The sequence below is a fragment of the Balaenoptera physalus genome, assembly GCF_965194825.1.
Source record: "Balaenoptera physalus genome assembly, chromosome: 5".
Lineage (NCBI taxonomy): Eukaryota > Metazoa > Chordata > Mammalia > Artiodactyla > Balaenopteridae > Balaenoptera > Balaenoptera physalus.
In genome coordinates this window covers 74,930,562-74,945,760 of record NC_138884.1, presented here as the reverse complement: position 1 = coordinate 74,945,760, position 15,199 = coordinate 74,930,562, and the positions used below count along the sequence as shown (strand labels likewise).

General features: G+C 39.8%; 1 protein-coding gene across 2 annotated transcripts in view; it reads right to left on the bottom strand.

Moving 5' to 3' along the window:
• Window positions 1-15,199, bottom strand: part of LOC309662086 (uncharacterized protein) — a gene marked incomplete at its 5' end in the record, with an annotated part of 75,636 nt that overhangs the window by 12,763 nt on the left and 47,674 nt on the right. For both annotated transcript variants that reach the window (XM_082464505.1, XM_082464506.1), the window contains one exon: window positions 14,959-15,053. The remainder of the gene's footprint in view (window positions 1-14,958; window positions 15,054-15,199) is intronic.

Genomic DNA, 15,199 nt, shown 5'->3' with positions numbered 1-15,199 from the left:
TTTCTGTCTTTTTCTTTTTATTACTTTAATAAAATTTTTTAATAATTATTTTATATTTTAATTATTTTATTTTATTTTATTCCATTTTATTTTATTTTATCTTTTTCTTTCTTTCTTTTTTTCTCCCTTTTATTCTGAGCCGTGTGGATAACAGGCTCTTGGTGCTCTGGCCAGGAGTCAGGGCTGTGCCTCTGAGGTGGGAGACCCAAGTTCAGGACATTGGTCCACCAGAGACCTCCCAGCTCCACGTAATATCAAATGGTGAAAATCTCCCAGAGATCTCCATCTCAACACCAAGACCCAGCTCCACTCAATGACCAGCAAGCTACAGTGCTGGACACCGTATGCCAAACAACTAGCAAGACAGGAACACAACCCCATCCATTAGCAGGGAGGCTGCCTAAAATCATAATAAGGTCACAGACACCCCAAAACACACCATCAGACGTGAACCTGCCCACCAGAAAGACAAGATCCAGCCTCATCCACCAGAACACAGGCACTCTTCCACCAGGAAGCCTACACAACCCACTGAACCAACCTTAGCCACTTGGGGCAGACATTAAAAACAATGGAAATTACCAACCTGCAGCCTGCGAAAAGGAGACCCCAAACACAGTAAGTTAAGCAAAATGAGAAGACAGAGAAACACACAGCAGATGAAGGAGCAAGGTAAAAACCCACCAGACAAAACAACTGAAGAGGAAATAGGCAGTCTACCTGAAAAAGAATTCAGAGTAATGATAGTAAAGATGAGCCAAAATCTTGGAAATAGAATGGAGAAAATACAAGAAATGTTTAAGAAGGACCTAGAAGAACTAAAGAGCAAACAAAAAATGATGAACAACACAATAAATGAAATTAAAAATTCTCTAGAAGGAATCAATAGCAGAATAACTGAGGCAGAAGAACGGATAAGTGACCTGGAAGATAAAAGAGTAGAAATAACTACTGCAGAGCAGAATAAAGAAAAAAGAATGAAAAGAATTGAGGACAGTCTCAGAGACCTCTGGGACAACATTAAATGCACCAACATTCAAATTATAGGGGTCCCAGAAGAAGAAGAGAAAAAGAAAGGGACTGAGAAAATATTTGAAGAGATTATAGTGGAAAACTTCCTTAATATGGGAAAGGAAATAGTTAATCAAGTCCAGGAAGCACAGAGAGTCCCATACAGTATAAATCCAAGGAGAAACACGCCAAGACACATATTAATCAAACTATCAAAAATTAAATACAAAGAAAAAATATTAAAAGCAGCAAGGGAAAAACAACAAATACATACAGGAATCCCCATAAGGCTAACAGCTGATCTTTCAGCAGAAACTCTGCAAGCCAGAAGGGAGTGGCAGGACATATTTAAAGTGATGAAAAGAAAAAACCTACAACCAATATTACTATACCAGTAAGGATCTCATTCAGATTTGATGGAGAAATTAAAATCTTTACAGACAAGCAAAAGCTAAGAGAATTCAGCACCACCAAACCAGCTTTACAACAAATGCTAAAGGAACTTCTCTAGGTAGGAAACACAAGAGCAGGAAAAGACCTACAATAACAAACCCAAAACAATTAAGAAAATGGTAATAGGAGCATACATTTCGATAATTACCTTAAATGTAAATGGATTAAATGCTCCAACCGAAAGACATACACTGGCTGAATGGATAGAACAACAAGACCCATATATATGCTGTCTACAAGAGACCCACTTCAGACCTAGGGACACATACAGACTGAAAGTGAGGGGATAGAAAAAGATATTCCATGCAAATGGAAATCAGAAGAAAGCTGGAGTAGCAATTCTCATATCAGACACAATAGACTTTAAAACAAAGACTATTACAAAAGACTAAGAAGGACACTACATAATGATCAAGGGATCGATCCAAGAAGAAGATATAACAATTGTAAATATTTATACACCCAACATAGGAGCACCTCAATACATAAGGCAAATACTAACACCCATAAAAGGGGAAATCAACAGTAACACAATCATAGTAAGGGACTTTAACACCCCACTTTCACCAATGGACAGATCATCCAAAATGAAAATAACTAAGGAAACATAAGCTTTAAATGATACATTAAACAAGCTGGACTTAATTGATATTTATAGGACATTCCATCCAAAAACAACAGAATACACTTTCTTCTCAAGTGCTCATGGAACATTCTCCAGGATAGATCATATCTTGGGTCACAAATCAAGCCTTGGTAAATTTAAGAAAATTGAAGTCGTATCAAGTTTTTTTTCCGACCACAACACTATGAGACTAGATATCAATTACAGGAAAAAATCTGTAAAAAATACAAACACATGGAGGTTAAACAATACACTACTTAATAACCAAGAGATCACTGAAGAAATCAAAGAGGAAATCAAAAAATACATAGAAACAAATGACAATGAAAACACGATGACCCAAAACCTATGGGATGCAGCAAAAGCAGTTCTAAGAGGGAAGTTTATAGCAATACAATCCTACCTTAAGAAACAAGAAACATCTCAAATAAACAACCTAAACTTACACCTAAAACAATTAGAGAAAGAAGAACAAAAAAAACCCAAAGTTAGCAGAAGGAAAGAAATCATAAAGATCATATCAGAAATAAGTAAAAAAGAAATGAAGGAAACGATAGCAAAGATCAATAAAGCTAAAAGCTGTTTCTTTGAGAAGATAAACAAAATTGATAAACCATTAGCCAGACTCATCAAGAAAAAAAGGGAGAAGAGTCAAACCAATAGAATTAGAAATGAAAAAGGAGAAGTAACAACTGACACTGCAGAAATACAAAGGATCATGAGAGAGTACTACAAGCAACTATATGCCAATAAAATGGACAACCTGGAAGAAATGGACACATTCTTAGAAACGCACAACCTTCAGAGACTGAACCAGGAAGAAATAGAAAATATGAACAGACCAATCACAAGCACTGAAATTGAAACTGTGATTAAAAATCTTCCAACAAACAAAAGCCCAGGACCAGATGGCTTCACAGGCGAATTCTATCAAACATTTTGAGAGGAGCTCACACCTATCCTTCTCAAACTCTTCCAAAATATAGCAGAGGGAAGAACACTCCCAAACTCATTCTACAAGGCCACCATCACCCTGATACCAAAACCAGACAAAGATGTCACAAGGAAAGAAAACTACAGGCCAATATCACTGATGAACATAGATGCAAAAATCCTCAACAAAATACTAACAAACAGAATCCAACAGCACATTAAAAGGATCATACACCATGATAAGTGAGGTTTATCCCAGGAATGCAAGGATTCTTCAATATACACAAATCAATCAATGTGATACACCATATTAACAAATTGAAGGAGAAAAACCATATGATCATTTCAATAGATGCAGAGAAAGCTTTTGACAAAAGTCAACACCCATTTATGATAAAAACCCTCCAGAAAGTAGGCATAGAGGGAACTTACCTCAACATAATAAAGGCCATATATGACAAACCCACAGCCAACATCATTCTCAAGGTGAAAAACTGAAACCATTTCCACTAACATCAGGAACAAGACAAGGTTGCCCACTCTCACCACTATTATTCAACATAGTTTTGGAACTTTTAGCCACAGCAGTCAGAGACGAAAAAGAAATAAAAGGAATCCAAACTGGAAAAGAAGAAGTAAAGCTGTCACTGTTTGCAGATGACATGATACTATACATAGAGAATCCTAAAGATGCCACCAGAAAACTACTAGAGCTAATCAATGAATTTGGTAAAGTTGTAGGATACAAAATTAATGCACAGAAATCTTGCATTCCTATACACTAATGATGAAAAATCTGAAAGAGAAATTAAGGAAACACTCCCATTTACCAATGCAACAAAAAGAATAAAATACCTAGGAGTAAACCTACCCAAGGAGACAAAAGACCTGTCTGCAGAAAAATATAAGACACTGATGAAAGAAATTAAAGACGATACAAATAGATGGAGAGATATACCATATTCTTGGATGGGACGAATCAACATTGTGAAAATGACTATACTACCCAAAGCAATCTACAGATTCAATGCAATCCCTATCAAACGACCACTGGCATTTTTCACAGAACTAGAACAAAAAATTTCACAATTTGTGTGGAAACACAAAAGACCCCGAATAGCCAAAGCAATCCTGAGAAAGAAAAACGGAGCTGGAGGAATCAGGCTCCCTGACTTCAGACTATACTACAAAGCTACAGTAATCAAGACAGTATGGTACTGGCACAAAAACAGAAATATAGATCAATGGAACAGGATAGAAAGCCCAGAGATAAACCCACGCACATATGGTCACCTTATCTTTGATAAAGGAGGCAAGAATATACAATGGAGGAAAGACAGCCTCTTCAATAAGTGGTGCTGGGAAAACTGGACAGCTACATGTAAAAGAATGAAATTAGAACACTTCCTAACACCATGCACAAAAATAAACGCAAAATGGATTAAAGACCTAAATGTAAGGCCAGACACTATCAAACTCTTAGAGGAAAACATAGGAAGAATACTCTATGATGTAAATCACAGCAAGATCCTTTTTAACCCACCTCCTAGAGAAATGGAAATAAAAACAAAACTAAACAAATGGGACCTAATGAAACTTAAAAGCTTTTGCATGGCAAAAGAAACCATAAACAAGACGAAAAGACAACCCTCAGAATGGGAGAAAATATTTGCAAATGAAGCAACTGACAAAGGATTAATCTCCAAAATTTACAAGCAGCTCATGCAGCTCAATATCAAAAAAACAAACAACCCAATCCAAAAATGGACAGAAGAGCTAAATAGACATTTCTCCAAAGAAGATATACAGATTGCCAACAAACACATGAAAGAATGCTCAACATCATTAATCATTAGAGAAATGCAAATCAAAACTACAATGAGATACCATCTCACACCGGTCAGAATGGCCATCATCAAAAAATCTACAAACAATACATGCTGGAGAGGGTGTGGAGAAAAGGGAACCCTCTTGCACTGTTGGTGGGAATGTAAATTGATACAGCCACTATGGAGAATAGTATGGAGGTTCCTTAAAAAACTAAAAATAGAACTACCATACGACCCAGCAATCCCACTACTGGGCATATACCCTGAGAAAGTCATAATTCAAAAAGAGTCATGTACCACAATGTCCGTTGCAGCTCTATTTACAATAGCCAGGACATGGAAGCAACCTAAGTGTCCATCAACAGATGAATGGATGAAGAAGATGTGGCACATATATACAATGGAATATTACTCAGCCATAAAAAGAAACGAAATTGAGTTATTTGTAGTGAGGTGGATGGACCTAGAGTCTGTCATACAGAGTGAAGTAAGTCAGAAAGAGAAAAACAAATACTGTATGCTAACACATATATATGGAATCTAAAAAAAAAATGGTCATGAAGAACCTAGGGACAAGACAGGAATAAAGACGCAGACCTACTAGAGAATGGACTTGAGGACACGGGGAGGGGGAAGGGTAAGCTGTGACAAAGTGAGACAGTGGCATGGACATATATACATACCAAACGTAAAATAGATAGCTAGTGGGAAGCAGCCGCATAGCACAGGGAGATCAGCTCGGTGCTTTGTGACCACCTAGAGCGGTGGGATAGGGAAGATGGGACAGAGGGAGAAGCAAGAGGGAAGAATTATGGGGATATATGTATATGTACAACTGATTCACTTTGTTATAAAGCAGAAACTAACACACCATTGTGAAGCAATTATACTCCAATAGAGATGTTAAAAAAAAAAAAGGGTTTCCATCTGGTGATGCTCTTGATTATAATTCCTCATTTTCATATAGTGAAATTTGAAAAGACTGTACATGTAAATTACTCCTGCAAAATTGTTTCTCTGAAACATGTATCTTAGAAAGGAAAACCGTCAGATTTGATTCTCTTTCATTTCTTAAATAAGGTGGCAGAGACTCAGAGAGAAGAAACTAATTCAAGATCCTAACACAGCTAAGGGAAGACAGGGAACTGGGACGAGGTCTCCTGCCCTCCTGAGGCAGGGCTGCCCCACCCCCACACACGCGCTGGTTCCATGCGTTGATAGAGACCTCTGGCTCCCATGTTCTGTAAACCCATATTCCAGACATATCATTCTGGGACTTTTCATCCTTCCAATTAATTTCATTTGTATTTACAAATATTTCCAACCTCTGATTTACTCCTTACCCATTACTATCTATATCAGATGCAATTTATGTGCATCCTCACATGGGCTCTTTGCCACTTGCAACTTGAGAGCTCTGGCTACTGCCACCATTGCCGCTCCACCTAACACTGCTGAAGTCTCCTTCTTCTACGGGGGGAAGACTGGAGGCTGGCATGGCCTCCATCATGCCCACCATAGCAGAAGCCATGGCAGCTCTTACAGACTCACAGAGGCTCTGGGCTGCGAAGCATGGAATAAGAATTTCCCATCAGATGTCCAAAGGGGTCAAGTAACACAACAAAAATGGGGCAAATTTTGACCGATGAGAGTCATAAGGAGGGAATCAACAGGTAAATTCATTTCATTTCTTTCCCGCAATGAACTGCTTCAACATGCAGTGGTTCCATATGGCCTATCTGGAGACATCTTGTGTGAGCAGATTTCCAGCTGTGTTTTCTTTTGAAGCTGTGGCCAGTGCAGGAATGGTCCACCCTTCTCTGACTCACACTCCCTTCCTCCTCACTCTTGCTGTCCTGGGATTGCATCCCCCAATAAAACATTCACATGAAGGCTTTGTCTTGGGCTCTGTTTTTCAGTCAACTCATACCATAAAAGTTTCAATTTTGGAGAAATAAAATTCTTACAAATTAAAAATATACTTTCACAAACTCAGCTGGCAATTATTTTAGAAAAAAATTTTTTTTTTCCCTGAGATCTCCTGAGTCCTGGTAATGGGGAGATGGGACACACAGGAGGAAGCACAGAAGAGATAGAAGGTAACATAATGTTCATCACAGGCCCCCACTTTTGCCTCCAGTTTAAAAAGCAGTTTAACATCACTGCTATCTGCAGATATTTGATGTTTAGTAATGAACATAGAATCTAGAAGAGAAAGTCTTCAAGTGAGGTGAGGAGATGGGTGTGTATATTCTTCTAGGATATCTAGAATACTTAGGTAATCACTTCTAGTATAGACTCTTTGAATTGCCATTAAGTTCAATGATTAGGGCAGAAACTCTTCCCTTTGAAAGGTATATGTTAGCTACCCTCTCGGATCCTGAAGGAGGGAGGAGGTTTAATTTATGGGAAGAAAGGCCTAGGAAAGCAGGTCGCAGCCCTCGGAACTTAGAAACACCAGCCCAGCTCTATTAATCATGGTTTTTATTTTCTATACTTTATGATACTTTGACCTTGTAGGGGCCTTGCAGACCCTGGAGGCCTGCCCCTCCCAGGGTTGGCTAATGTCTAGAGATGGAAACAACTTGCCATGAGCATGCCTTTATACGCAAATCAACCAGTCCAGAGCCCATACTCCACCCACCTCTTTTATCAAACTCTCACACACCAAGCCAATATTCCCCCTGCCCTAAATCACTCCAGAGCCAGGTACTAGATAGCTAGGAACCACTACTATAGCCCAGAACCTGAAGAAATTATTCAAACTACTCAATCCTAAACTGTTTAATGTGCCCTGCTTTGCCTTTCCTGAAGAGATCACAGTAAAGCTTGTGCTCATGCTTTCTCCTCTTCCTTCTGTCTCCTGACCCACCCTGGTGCTTCCCTATGCAGCCCTGCATGGAATGTTGTGCCTCCTGTTTCCAGACATCTATGAGTATAAATTTCCTCCTGCATGAAAATCATTTCTGTCTGCATGTCTTACCATACCTAATTTTTTTTTATAAATTTATTTATTTATTTATTTATTTTTTGGCTGCGTTGGGTCTTCCTTGATGCACACAGGCTTTCTCTAGTTGCGGTGAGCAGGGGCTACTCTTCATTGCGGTGAGCAGGCTTCTCATTGTGGTGGCTTCTCTTGTTGCAGAGCACGGGCTGTAGGTGCACGGGCTTCAGTAGTTGTGGCACACGGGCTCAGTATTTGTGGCTCATGGGCTCTAGAGCACAGGCTCAGTAGTTGCAGCACATGGGCTTAGTTGTTCTGTGGCATGTGGGATCTTCTTGGATCAGGGCTTGAACCCATGTCCACTGCATTGGCAGGTGGATTCTTAACCACTGCGCCACCAGGGAAGCCCTCCATACCTGATTAAAAGTAATCCCAAGTACACCAACCTAACAGCACCCCTCCTCAGAGACCTGACTTTCAGCTCCAGGTGGCTTCTCCTCTAAGTTTCTAAGTCTTAATAATTTCAACTTCTTTCCTTTGTTTACCTAGTCCTAAGGTGGTGGTAGCTTCCTGCTACATCCATGACACTGAGTGCTTCTTTTACCTTTTCAATAAAGACTCTTGGGGCTTCCCTGGTGGTGCAGTGGTTGAGAATCTGCCTGCCAATTCAGGGGACACGGGTTCAAGCCCTGGTCTGGGAAGATCCCACATGCTGCGGAGCAGCTGGGCCCATGCGCCACAACTACTGAGCCTGCACGTCTGGAGCCTGTGCTCCGCAAAAAAAGAGGCCGCGACAGTGAGAGGCCCACGCACTGCGATGAAGAGTGGCCCCCGCTTGCCACAACTAGAGAAAGCCCTCGCACAGAAACGAAGACCCAACACAGCCAAAAATAAAAAGAAATAAATTTTAAAAAGATCATCTCTTCTTTAAAAAAAAAAAAAAAGGACTCTTTATATCATCTTCATATTAATTTTTCTCTGTCAAAATAACCATCGTGTTTTCTGCCTCTTGACTAGACCCTGATGAATACACAATTTTATGGTTAATCCTGGCACTTGGGTTTGCATCAGAGCTTAATAATTTATCAATAGCTCATGAGATGTTGCCAAGGTAGAAGGGGTGGTGTGTGGAATAAACTCAGCCAGTAAAAATTCTGGGAAATCAAAGAGATTCATATCAATTTACGATGTGTCATTCTTGAGAAAATAATGCTAAATTCCTCATACCTGCCAATTCCTCATCTTATGCAGAAATGCTATTCTACATCTTCACATTTTATTAGATCAATACTGGAGACATATCCAAGTATTTGTTGTCAATAAAGGTCATGATACATTTCTAATCTTATGAAAATCAAGAAGGTTTCAAAAACTTATGTCATTGTCAGTTTGGGCCATTATAACAAAGTACCATAAGCTGGGTGTCTTATCAACAAACATCAGTGCCAGCATGGTCGGGTTCTGGTGAGAACACTCTTCTGGGTTGCAGACAGCTGGTTTCTCCTTGTATCCTCATATGAAGGAAAGAGAGTAAGCTAGCTGTTAGCCTCTTCTTATAATCCCATCATGAGGGCTCTACCCTCCTGAACTAATTACCTCTCAAAGGCCTCACCTTGTAATACCATCACATTGGGAGTTAGGATTTAACATACGAATTTTGGGGAGACATACACATTCAGTCCACAACAACATATATAATAGAGAACAAGATCTTGCCCTGTGAGAGGACATCCTTATCTTCTAGTATGCAAGAATGACTCAGGTATGCCAGCTATTACTGTGATGGTGGGTAGTGAGAAGTACTCTGGTAGATGGCAAAGTACCTGGGTTCTAATCCAGCTATACTACTTCATACTAACTTGTTGACCTTGGGAAAAGCATTAATTTCTCTGAGCCTCAGTTTCCTTATCTGTCAAATGGGATTATTAATACTACTTATTCCACGTACCTTACAGGCTTACTCAATTCACTAAGTATTTATACATCATCTATAGGTAGGTATTCCAAGATATACAAATGGAAGTAAAACATGGTCCCTGACTTCAAGGAATTTATACTCCAGTATTTTTCTATGCATTCAACAGTTATGGAGCACCTCCTTCCAGGCACTGTGCCAGGAGTTAAGAATACAGAGATGTCTAAAATATGGCTCTCTCATTCAAGGGGCTCACAATCTGAAAGAGAGCTAAAACAAGGCCACAGATAACTAGAACAAGTGGTAGAGTGTGCAACTAAATTTGAAACAAATCAGCGTGGCAGTTAATGAAACACAAGGCATACGCGTAGTTGAGAGAGTCAGAAGAGGCTTTGTGGGTCTAGTGCTATTTGAACTGACAGTGAACAAAAACCTGAAAGAAGGAAAGATACAGGGAATGACCAGAAGAGCGAGCCTAGTTAGCTGTCAATAAGAGCCTCAGTGGAGTGGAGTTAGTAGAAATCAGACAGAAGAAATGAGTGTAAGTGATACGAGATGAACAATGCTTGGAAGTTCAGGGGTGATAATTATAATAGTAACTGAGTTACTGGTAAGGATACAACGGTGAATAGGTGGGCACGGCCTCTGTTTTCAATGAGCTTTAGATTAGTTGGGAATAGGAAAAAAAATTTTTAATTTCCCTAATATGGTCTCTGTTTTTAAATATAGTATAGAAATAGGATATTGGAGGTTCAATAAGATCAAAAGGTCAGGAGACAATTGTCACTGAAGAGATGGTTTGTTAAATTCACAGATTCCAAGAGGAGGGGGCATGCCATGCCATGCCACACCACAGGGGACCACAAGGGGAGCACCGGGGTCTGTCAGGAGGCAGAGGGGGAGGGGGAAATCATGGGCAAGGGTCTTTATCGTGGTTTCCACCAGAGGGAAAGGGAAGGAAAAAGCAAGGTAGGGTAAGCAGGCTTAGGATTGGCTAGCTTGATTAATTTCAGCAGGCTCTGGGGCTAGGGGCTGTCCCTGTATGTCTGCTACATGGCTCTGCAGTGATTATGACAAGCGGCCCAGAGTATGAGAACCTGATAAAGAAGGTGATGTGGGTGTGACCCTTCCAGGGTCAGCAAGCCCGCAGATGTCAAACCAACAGAGCACAGAAAATAAAACACACGGTTAATATTGATACAATCTCCTTAAAAGTATGGGAGGGAGTTTATTTAGTTTTGTGTCCCTAACACCCACCACGATCCTTTGTACATAATATGGAGAGACTCAGTAAAGGTTTGTTGAGTGACAGGTTAATACATCCTCTCTTTGACTCTTAAACTTTGCTGGAGTTGGACCACTCTCATATACGATTGTGTGTCATCTCAGTGGTGGTCAATCTCTCAGGGAGGCCCTCAGACTAAGGTAGGCATCCCTGAGGTGGAAACTGCAATGCATGGCCCGAATCCCCCTTCAGTGAAGGAGGGCTGACAGCAGACAGTCTTCCGAGTCTGCCTTTGGGAGATTGTGAACAAAAATTAGATAAGTGATCCTTTTAAAAATTAAAGATACTATTAAAACAAAAATGAAAAATGAATAAGACTGGTTACTTCTTTTATGGCAAAACTACTTTGTATCATAATTAGTGTTCTTTCAATTTCAAGAGACAGAAATCTAACTCAAACTTGCTTAAGAAAAAAAATGGAGGGGGAAAGGTGGGGAGACGGATAATTGGGAGATTGGGATTAACATATCCACACTAGTATATATAAAATAGATAATTAATAAGGACCTACTGTATAGCACAGGGAACTCTATTCGATACTCTGTAATGACCTACATGGAAAAAAGATCTAAAAAAGAGCGGATATATGTATATGTATAACTGATTCACTTTGCTGTACAGCAGAAACTAACACAACATTGTAAATCAACTATACTCCAATAAAATTTTTTTTAAATAGAATTTACTGATAATATGACTGGAAAACTGTCTTCAGGCATAGCTGGATCTAAGGGGTCAAATGATGTCATCAGAATTCTCTCCATCTTCATTTATCTCTCACATCTATTTATCTCTATTCATGACCTCATCTTTTTTTTTTTAAACTCCAAATAGCTTCTCTGTGTTTGGGGACAATGGCCTCAAGCAGCTCCAGCTTACTTTATACTTACAGCTCTTGATTCTGTAAGGAGAGAAACCATCTTTTTTCCCCCAGAATCCCTATGTAAAATTTCAGAGAGGAAACTGATGGACCTTTACATCAGTCAGTATCCAGTCTGGAGATAAAAACCACATTGGTTATTGGATCAGGGAACAGGTACAAAACAGCAGTTATTTACTTTAGATTAAGGATGACTGAACAATAAAAGACTAAGGACCAAAGGAGCCCCCTCTCCACCCAGGATGAGATTCAGACCTCTTTGAAGAGGGCAGAACTAACACAAGGGCCAGAAGCTTACTGCTGGCCAAGAAACTTGCCATAGGGCACCAGCCAGGGCCAGGCTATAGAAGCAGCTTGCCCTTGAGAGAGGGTGTAGACAGGCTGCAGCTGATCTGTACAAGAGTCAACTGTTGCCAGAGGGGATAGGTGGCTGCCCTTGAGGAAAGCATGGCTGGAGGGCACAGCTAGAATTCTCCTGTGCACTTGCTAGGCTCCCATCCTAAATAGTAGTAACGATGGAGGACCAGAAGCCGGAAGGGAAGTATCTTCCTGCTGCTATTGCTGTGCAGGGTCATTCTATTGCCTTCTATTGATGAAGTTTAGTATTCCATTAGCAGGTAAAGAAGAAATGTTTACAGGGCCCAGCTTTAAGATCAAAAAGCAAGGCAAAGAAGGGTGGATTTGGAGAGACAATAGGTTAGGCACCATCCTACTTGGTTCACCACACAGCCCCGAACCAACCAGGTTCAGGTCATAGATTCCCCTGTGACCAGCAGGCCAGGGTCATGTGCTCATACCTGTGCTGTGACCAAGTGGTAGGAGGAGCAGCCCCACCTCTCCACATGGAGTGGCTTCTCCACAGGACAGATGGATTCTTCAACCAGAAGAAAGGAGAGTGCTAGGCAAATAAAAACAATCGCTATCCTTTGTATGTTGTATATTGACCTTAAAACGTCTGGTTTTATTTGGATTTGTTCACGTAGGAAAGGAAAAATTAAAGCCTTTCTTTAAGAATGATAACTGCATTTTAATTCATTCAAGAGACATTTATTAAGCACCTACTATAAGAGGAGCTCATCCTCACTAGTCCTGGACCGCTGACATCTTTGTGGACACAGGCTGAATTAAAAGGTCTAAAAATGAAAAGGCAGTTGGAAAAAAGGCTGAGACAAGAAAATGGTACCTTTATTTACAGATTAAATGTCCTAAGAGATGTATCTACACCTTTGTAGCAAAGTTTTAAAATACCACTCATGGTCAAATGAGAACAAGGCAGTATGGCCCCATGGTTGAGAGCACAGATTGTAGGGCAGGACTGCAGGAGCTCAAATCCAGTCTCACTACAATGTGACAAGGGGCAGGGAAGTGGTGACTTGTATGAAAGTTTTCTCACATACAAAATTTGAATAACAATAATACCTACCTCCTAGGATTGGTGGGAAGATTAACAAGCTAACATCTGTAAAGCTCTTAGAATAGCTCTTGTCACATAGTAAGTAAGTACTATATGACCATTAGCACTTATTATGAATTTGCCATTATTAGCTGGATATCAAGTAATGTGACTTTCTCTCCATTGACTAATTTGAAATGCTTTTATCTTCAAAATAAGAAAAAAAAAATTTTTTTTTGTTTAGAAGTATCTAACTGCTATGTATATTTTAGCACCCACAAAAGAGGCCATACTATAAAAATAATTTTATTCTTTTCACTACCTTCTGTCTCTTTATGAACATAAATCATGTATCCCATGGAACCAAGTAAAAGCAAACAAAAACTGGTTCTTCGTGTTATTCTACAGCATATGGAAGAAAATACAAACCTTTCCTTTATCATCTCTCTTTAAATGTTTATAAAATTGTATGAAAAGACAAACTCTTCCCTGAAAATGGATTTGTGTATATATCTTGTCAAAAGAACATTTTTTCACAGAGTACTTTTAGAACTTCTTTTTTGTTTTGAAAAGGAAACTGCCTCTGAGTATTCCGAGCGAGAAATGTACTCCTTCTCTGGCTGAGTCAGAGAAACCCTTTCCTAATGAGGACTCTGGCACTGACTGTGAACCACTGAAGCCTTCCAACAGTGACACATTCTGCAACATTAGTGATAAACTGAAGTCTCAGATACTGAGTCTCTCAGCAAGGCCTCGTCGGTGAATGTTAAGATGTCAGGGAAGAATGGGCATGAAAAGAAGGAACTGCATTCCTTCTCCTCTCAGGGATAGGGCTGTGCTCTCTAATAACTCCTACAACAGTCAGAGTTATGGGACTATATGGAGTATCCATACCTGGAAGAAAACAAATAGAAACAAGAGAAAACACCTTACAAACTACATCCATTTGGAATCTATCCTGAATCATCAAAGTGTGTACACACACACACACACACACACACACTCATGCTTAGTCTTTTCGGGCAGCCGTAACAATACTACAGACTGAGTGGCTTAAACAACAGAATTTATTTCTCATTGTTCTGGAGGCTGGGAAGTTTAAGTTCAAGGTGCCAACAGATTCAGTTTCTGGTGAGGGCCTGCTTCCTGGTTCTTTTCCCTGTGTCCTCCTCACGGAAGGGGCAAGGGAGCTCTCTGGGGTCTCTTTTATAAGGACACTAATCCCATTCATGAGGGCTCCACTCTCATGACCTAATCACTTCCCAAAGGCCTCACCTCCTAATACCATCACACTAGGGGTTAGGATTTCAACATATGAATTTGAGGGGGCATAAATATTCAGCCCATTGCACACACTCACACACACACACACACACACACACACACACACACACACACACACACACACAATGTCCCTAAACTAGAATTACCAAGGAATACCTTGATTAAAGAACAAATATTTGCTGGATTAAGTAAAATATGATATGGTACAGTAATGGAATTTTTTGTGCATAAAAAAGGTTAAATGTTTTGATACCAACACGATCCTGATTCCTGCAATAAAAGTTTAACAAATACAACATAGAACTGGCGTATTTCAATATGGTATAGAATACACATAAAAAGGTATCAAGTTCACGATCTATGAATGAAGATTTACAAAACATTTTACTACTGAAGATATCCTTACCAAAGGTAGAAGCTATAAATGTGGGACAGAGGTGCATCATCTTCCTCGTCAAGCTTTGAGGAGGGCTACCATGTTTCCACAGAATACTCTGTTTCCTAAGAGGAAAAATGGGGACAATCATATCTATCTCTTAGCTTTGTTGGAAGATTAAACACATGTATTGCAAAGGCCAACACACAGAGTCTGGCAATGATTCCTGCTGACAAATAGTATTTTCCCTCCTCTCCTGGAGGCCACTCCA